General features: G+C 43.6%; 1 protein-coding gene across 3 annotated transcripts in view; it reads left to right on the top strand.

Annotated features, from left to right (window-relative positions):
• Window positions 1-6,383: 6,383 nt before the first annotated feature.
• The window catches only part of snx13 (sorting nexin 13), a 123,519-nt gene continuing 121,850 nt past the window's right edge, over window positions 6,384-8,052 (top strand). For 2 of the 3 annotated variants that reach the window (XM_052016408.1, XM_052016407.1), the window contains exon 1: window positions 6,413-6,643. The gene's annotated coding sequence lies outside the window, so the exon portion shown is untranslated. Of the gene's footprint in view, window positions 6,644-8,052 lie in introns of all 3 variants that reach the window. The other variant, XM_052016409.1, reaches the window with a different exon arrangement.

Here is an 8,052-nt window from a genome sequence, read left to right as displayed (position 1 = left end):
TGAAATGAAAACTCTATCAATAAATCCAAAAAGGACTAAATGTGCCAAATGGCCTTTCTCTGCTGTAATTCTATAACTATATGAAAGGATTTATAATATTTAGAAGAATAATTTGTAAGACTGTCTTTGCTAGTGCATCACACAATAGACAGACATTGTACTTTTGCTGTCCTTCCAAGACTTCTGATGCAGAAGAAAACATCTTCTTCACATGTGAATCCATTGGTGTCATTTACTGCATCCGTTTCTCCCTGTGCAGCCTCCTCTAAATTGGTGAGACCCGATGCAGATTGAGGGATCACTTCGTCGAGCACCTTCGCTCCATTCACCATACCTGCTGGGATGGCCAGGACATTTTAATTCCACTTCCATTCCCACATCGACATATCTGTCCACGATCTCCTCTTGAGGTTGAGGTTAGATGTGGATTTGAGGAACAGCACCTTATATTCCACCTTGGTGGTCTCCACCTGATGGCATGAACATCAATGTCTCTAATTTCCGGTGACCACACCCCTCTGACCCTCTTTTTATTTATCCCACCAGTCCCCATCACCTCATCTTTATCCTCCCCTGCCCTCTCGATTTGCCCATCACATTCCTCCCACCGGTTCCCCTCCTTACCTCCTTCCTTTTATTTCATGTTCCACTGTCCTCTCCTATCAGATTCCATCTTCTTCAGCCCTTTGTTACTTCCACCTATCAACCTCCCAGCTTCTTACATCATTCCCACTCTTCCCCCTCCCTCACCTACCTATCACCACCCCCCTCACCTGGATCCACCAATCACCTGCCAGCTCTTGTTCCACCCCTTCCCCCAAGCTTTTTATACTGGCTATGTCCCGTCTTGCATTCCAGTCCTGACGAAGGGTCTCAACCTGAAATGCCAACTGTCCATTTCCCTCCATAGATGCTGCCGACCTGTTGAGTTCCTCCAGCTCCTTTGTCTGTTGCTCCAGATTTCCAGCAGCTGCAGCCTCGTGTCTCCATTTGTCCTTTACGTTTTCTATTCCCGTCTCATCCCATCTGCTGTTAGGTGTTAGAAATGTGAATGAGAGAAGGAATTCCCTTTTCTTATTTCTTGAAACAAGCCTTTGTTAGCCCAAGAGGGGATCTTTACTTTCATTTATCTGGCAATGGATTCTTTTAAAATTTTTCATTTCCTTGCTGGTTTCTTTGAGATGTTTCATATATTTAAGAGAAGTTAGGTCTTCTTATCTCTGCATTATTTAATATACCTCCTGTACGATGATTTAACTCTGCATTATGGTATACCAAATGAAATCAGTAGTTAATGCTAACCAGTCAAAAACTAACAAAATGCTCAATCTACACATGGTCTCCAGCTGCCTCTGGTCTGTAATTTTCAGGTTTATGTTTGTGTTTAGACTTTCTTAATTAAAAATGTCTTTAATGGTATTGTTCTCCAAACATTGTCATGTGCAATATAAATATAGCAACAGATTAAAATATCAGAAGTATTTAAACTATTTGTTAACATGATGATAAAATTCATTTTGATAATTGATGTATTAAAGTTAATCCCTTGGTAATTGTAGCTTCAATTATGTTTATTGGTGATCCTCCTGAAGAGAAACACACTATTTGATGACAGGATGTGGCAATAGAATCAGCATATAACTTGCCATAATGTCCATTCCATTGAAGTCATTTTTATCTATTGACCTGTGGATTCCTTTTGCTTGACAGAAAATTAACACTGTTTTAAAACAGACCTCCCAAGTGTTAATAGCAATTGGTACTTCTATTGGCAATACAGCCAGAATTGCCTATGCTTTCCTCAGAGTTCTCTCTCATTTGTTCCTCAATTTAAAGTATCAATTATTTCCCATCTCAAAGGGCTTTATGATTCACCAATCCCACACACCCTCTTCCTGAATCCATTGCATCCACCTACACAAAACTGAAGCAAGTCTAGCTGCCCAGCTTTTCTGAAATGTTGCAAAGCAAAAAGTTGCAAAAATTGAAAACTGAACAAAAAAATAAAATTACTAGAAATACATGGCAGGTGAAGCAGAAAGAAAGAGTTAACATTTCACGTTGCCAATCTTTTGTCAACATGGCTCTGGTGACATGGCTGAGGATTTCCAATATTTTTCTGCTTTTTTTCTTTGAGAATTTATTTTCCCTTCCCTCATACTTTACTTACGTGGGACAGCCTATTCCTTTCCCGCCACAGATGCCGCTCGACCTGCTGAGTTCCTCCAGCAGATTGTTTTTTGCTCCAGATTCCAGTATCTGCAATCTCTTGTGTCTCACTGCAGACGTATGTTGTAAACTTGGAGTTGAAGAAAGCTATTACAAATCAGTGGATATGTAGTAGGGCCTGATGGAGAGCCAAAACAAAACACTACTTAAAGACACAAATATAAATCAGAGATTCCCTGCTGCCTGGTACCTGCTCAGTGAGGTCTCTTTAAGTCACACAGATGCCTGCTGAGCTGGTGCAGAGAAAACCAGCAACTGACATGGGCACCCATACACTACTAAAAATAACAGAATTGGTACTTAGGAATGTATTGCCTGTTGTTGAATGCCATTACCTGTGTTCAGAGTCCTCTGTGCATTACAAGCCAGATGCAATGTCTCCAGTATGAAAATTATTGAAAATATGAATCATATATTAACTACCTAATTTCCATTTATGTCTCATTTTTCATAGAAATTGGATCATGTAGAGCAGAAAATCCTCATGCTATGGGATTCAATTTTGAGGCAATTCTATTTACTTTTGGAACATACTCTTCCCTGAGTAGGTTTTTGATGCTTTGCTTAAATTATTTTGTATTTCATGAACTATCACCTCTAAAGTCAAAACTAATTTCTCCTTGAAGGGTGTCGTTATGTTAGATAAGGAAATCAAATATACAAAGGCATATCAGTACAATATTGGATCCAGTGCCTTTTTGTTTAGAATCTGGATTAATCATTAATCTGTGACCTGAAGCTGTTTATGTGACACACCTGCAAAATTTCCAAGGAGTTGTTCATTCTGCTTTCAGAAAAGTATCACCTATGTCACCATTCCTGATCCCATTATAGCCTAGATGTAAAATGGGGGTGAGAATATGCTGATTTAATTGTTTTAATGAGAGACCTTCAAAAAGGATATTGATGAATTAAGGTTACAGAAACTAAACCAGTTCTGGTAAAGGGCTACATTGTGGCATGAACCAGCAATTTGCTATCAAGTGATATTTAGTCTGCAATGCTTTTAGTACATTTCTTATACAACTGAATGTTGGCCAGAGACAAATTTGACCAAAATACCAGGGCAAGTCCTGCATTATATGTGTATAGTGCTAGTGAATCTTTCATGTCTAATTGAGGAGGCAGTTGAGGCTTAAGTTTCAATGAAGGATACCCCTCCAATCATACAGAAAACCATTGCTATCAAGGTCAAACCAGATTAGGCGTTAAAATCTCTGTTGTAAGGTTTGCACCAACAGCCTTCTGATTCAGAGGCAAGAATGGCAACAATGTATCAAGAATTAAAACAACTATTAAAATAACAGGGAGATTCTTATATTCTTATAAGCCAGTAACATAAGTGGTAATTTTTAACCTATTTTACTCTTCTGACATTTATTCCTAAAAACCAAAATCCCTTGGTTGAACTTTTTCTTGTTAATGCTGAATGCTCCATTATTAAATTTCTCTTTCCAGTTACTTGAAGGTAACAAGGGACCTTTATCATAGCTGTAAATAAATGAGATTTCAAAGTTAAAGGATGTAATCCAAGGTGAAGTTTCCTTTATAAACAGGGAAATACCATGGGCAAAGTGGCCTAACTACACCGCTAATTTAGTACAGTAATTTAGTAATTGGCTATATCTTGAATGCAAAGTTAATAAGGAAAATAATGCTTGCTATGAAACGACCACAGCAACAATAAAAAGGGAAACACAAAGTCTTGTTCAATTCAGATATTTGAGAGAATTTTGTTATCCTTAGTTGGTCTTGGAAGTGTGACTTCAAACCAAGAAAAATATAGTTCATGCTTAAATGAAATGACTATGGAAATCACCCAAAACAAGCCAATTAGAGGTGGGCCTCAGATGTTTCTAAAATAAAATATGCAACCATCTATTTGATGAGTGGCTCTGACATCCACCATCATGAAATTCTTCGAGAGGGTCATGGCACACATTAACTCCAGTCTCCCAGACAACCTCGACCCACTGCAATTTGCCTACCGCCGAAACAGGTCTACGGCAGTTGCCACCTCTCTGGCTCTACACTCATCTCTGGAGCAACTGGACAGTAAAGACACCTATGTTAGATTATTACTTATTGACTACAGCTCTGCCTTCAATACTATAATTCCAAGCAAAGTCATCTCCAAACTCCAAAACCTGGGACTCAACACCTCCCATTGCAACTGGATCCTTGACTTCCTGACCAACAGATTGCAATCAATGAGGATAGGCAGCAACACCTCTGCCATGATTATCCTCAATACTGGCGCCCCCAAGGCTGCATCCTCAGCTCCTTACTCTATTCCCTATACACTCATGAGTGCATGGCCAGATTCTGCTCTAACTCCATCTACAAGATTGCAGATGATACCACTGTGGTGGGCCACATCTCAAATAACGATGAGTTGGAGCACAGGAAGGAGATAGAGAGCTTAGTGACATGGTGTCATGACAACAATCTTTCCCTCAATGTCAGCAAAACAAAAGAGCTAGTTATTGACTTCAGGAAGGGGGGTGGTGCACATGCTCCTGTCTATATTAACAGTGCTGAGGTCAAAAGGGTTGAAAGCTTCAAGTTCCTAGGAGTGAACATCACCAATAGCCTGTCCTGGTCCAACCACGTAGAAGTTGCAGCCAAGAAAGCTCACCAGCGCCTCTACTTCCTCAGGAGGCTAGAGAAATTTGGCATGTCCCTTTGACACTCATCAATTTTTACTGATGGACAATAGAAAGCATCCTATCCAGATGCATCATGGCTTGGTATATCAACTGCTCTGCCTGTAACCACAAGAAACTGCAGAGGGGTGTGGACACAGCTCAGCACATCACGGAAACCAGCCTCCCCTCCGTGTACTCTGTCTACACTTCTCGCTGTCTTGGTACACTTCTCGCTACCAGTATAATCAAAGACCCCACCCACTCCAGACATTCTCTCTTCTCCCCCCACCCATTGGGCAGAAGATACAAAAGCCTAAAAGCATGTACCACCAGGCTCAAGGACAGCTTCTATCCCACTGCTCTAAGACTATTGAATGGTACGATAAGATGGACTCTTGACCTCACGATCTACCTTATTGTGAACTTGCACTTTACTGTCTTCCTGCACTGCACTTCTTCTGTGCTTTATCATTTTATTCTGCACTCTCACTGTTTTACCCTGTATTACCTCAATGCACTGTTGTAATGAATTGATCTGAATGGACTGATGCAAGACAAGTTTTTCACTGTACCTCAGTACATGTGACAATAATAAACCAATTTACCAATTACAAATTTGTGCCAGTTGGAACATTCATAATATGGCCCCAATACATGAAACAGCATAGTTGTCAATGAATCTGTTTCCATCTCTCTTTCTTGTGTACTGGGGAATGAAGGCTAACCATTTATTTGATCTGCATGTCTCAGCCTTATCTGAGAGGAAACAAAACTTATTTTGGGAGGGGTCTTTGGATTTCTCCTCGTTTGCTCTCTCAGAGATCAAATATGATTTTTAGGACTATGTTAACTCTCTGGTCAACTTTTTTGGCCGTAAGAATAACCTCAGTTTCTCTCATCCCTCCACGTAAACACAGTCAAAGAATACTAATTCCTGAAAGATTGCAATCTTCATTGTAAATATCAATTACCAATTCCACATAAATTTTCTTTCAGGAACAAAATAACATGTGCAGTTCAGCGAAGTATTTGTTCTTTGTTTTTCTTACCAATCACGTCCACAACTACATTGGAAAAAATCAACAGCTCATTAAAAAAAATTTAAATTCCAGGGCAGCTAAGGAGAGAAAGTGACATGTGATAATTGGTTGGTTTGTTTGTCCAGCCTGAGGCCTGATTGGGTAGATGGTAGGCGGCATTAACCAATCAAGAAAAAAACTTATTGCCCTTGCCCCCTCCTATACCAACAAACTAAATAGGGTGACAACCGTGTCAAGCATTCTTGAAGACGACACTGGTTCCTGCTACTCAAATGTTGGATCTTGAACCGAGTTGGGGAGTGCAGCACAGATGCTCCAGACCTCACCCTGCGCCATGACATCGCCAAGCTCGATTCCACCGCCACCCTGGGAGAAGCTGGTGAGGGCGGCGCTCACACGCTCCCTGCCCAGCAGGTGGGCGTGGCTCAGATGACGTCGAGCCCAGCCAACGAGGACGCAGCGGCCGTGACGGCACGTTGCACTCCCCCCCCCCCCCCCCCCGGTGAAACGTAAACTGCGTTAAGATGGCGGCGGTGCGGTTGTTCCGGAAAGAGTAACGGTCATTAAAAAAAGCAGAGCGAGGCCGGCTCGCCAGTGACTCGGTCGCCGCACCAGCCCGGTCCAACGACAGCCGCCGGAGCTAGTCAACAAGACGCGAGGATGTGTTGCTGCGTCTGCGCGGGTGGCTGATAGCTCGCCGTGGGTGTGGGAAGGATGAACCAGGAGGTAAGGGAAGGGGGAGGGAGCGGCGCGCAGGGCGCACTCCGCGTCTGGAGAGGTGGACATGGTGGGTTGATAGCGAGCCCTCCTGTTGAACCCGAGGGGTGGGCCCCGGGCGGTGGTTGCGGCGTACTCCACCGGCCGACTCCCTGACAGCTGCTACAGGTGAGCCGGCGGCTGCTGCCTCCGCCGCCGTCGCCGCCGCCTCCCGGAGTAGGGTGGGAGAGGTGAGGGCCGCCGGCGCACCGCAACGGTGGCGGTGGGTGGGTGGGGGGTTTGTGCGAGCTCGCCTGCTGGCCCGCATTGTCTGCAGCTGCGCGCCACACCCATCACTTCCCGCCCACCCCCCAGCCCGCCAGAGGACACCTGCAGTGTGGGCGCACAGCCTGCTGCCGCCCGCCACCCACCCCACCCCACTTGGCCTCTTTCCCCCCCCCCCGCAATCTCGGCCATCCGGGCGGCATTTGGCCGCTGCGGACATCGCTATCTCCGCCGGCTGTTCGCACCCTGGGCTGCCAAATTTCTTCATGGGCAGGGGGCGCGGGGGTCTGCCGTTCTGCAACTCCAGCGATATTTGACTCGTCCTGTGAATGAGTCACTATGAAACAAGTTGACATGTCAACATCGATGTCACGTTGGCCCCCCTGTTCCGCCCCGCTCCCCCCATAAAGAACACAGGAACATTCAGCCCTTCGAGGCTGTTTTCTCCAATCAACTTCTACACCATAATCATGCTGCTCTATTCACGCAATCCCTTTATTTGTCCAATATCCACGAATCTCTGGATTCGTCACTGTTTGGAGAAATGTCTCCTTCATTGTGGCTCTAAATGGTCCATCCCTTATTTTGAGACTGTGATTCCAGTTTCAGCATGATCATTCCTTCCTTCTCTTGAAAGGAGTTTATTCTACTTAATCTCTCCCTGTATAACAGACCTACCCTAGAAATCAGTATTTTTTTTGCTGCATTCTCTCTTTAGCAAAGTATACTTTCTGCATAAGGACAGCTGCAATCTCCAGGTGTGGTCTCAATTAAGTCCTCTAATTAAAGTAAGGCACCTTGCTGTGGTGCTCAAATCTTCCAGTATAATAAGCAGCAAGTTTGGAAATGTTACATTTGGTTCTCTTGACTAAGTCATTGCTAGGAGTTATGTATTGTTGGAGTCCTTAAGGATGGGTCCATCTAGCACTTCATTAGTTTGAGCCTGTTCATTCCTACTGTTTATTAGTGCTAGTATGTTAACCAGCTCCCAAATCCATGTGCTCACCGACCTGTGTAGGATCTTGCCAAAGGTTCTTGAAAATCCAGATATCTACATCCAGTAGTTTTCCCCCCTCATCTACTCTACCAGAAAAAAAATCTCAGAAATGCAGATGAATCAACATGTTTCCCTTAACAAATTTATGTAGATTTGG

Source organism: Pristis pectinata, chromosome 5 (assembly GCF_009764475.1).
Source record: "Pristis pectinata isolate sPriPec2 chromosome 5, sPriPec2.1.pri, whole genome shotgun sequence".
Taxonomy (NCBI): domain Eukaryota; kingdom Metazoa; phylum Chordata; class Chondrichthyes; order Rhinopristiformes; family Pristidae; genus Pristis; species Pristis pectinata.
This window is presented reverse-complemented; position numbering and strand designations above follow the sequence as displayed.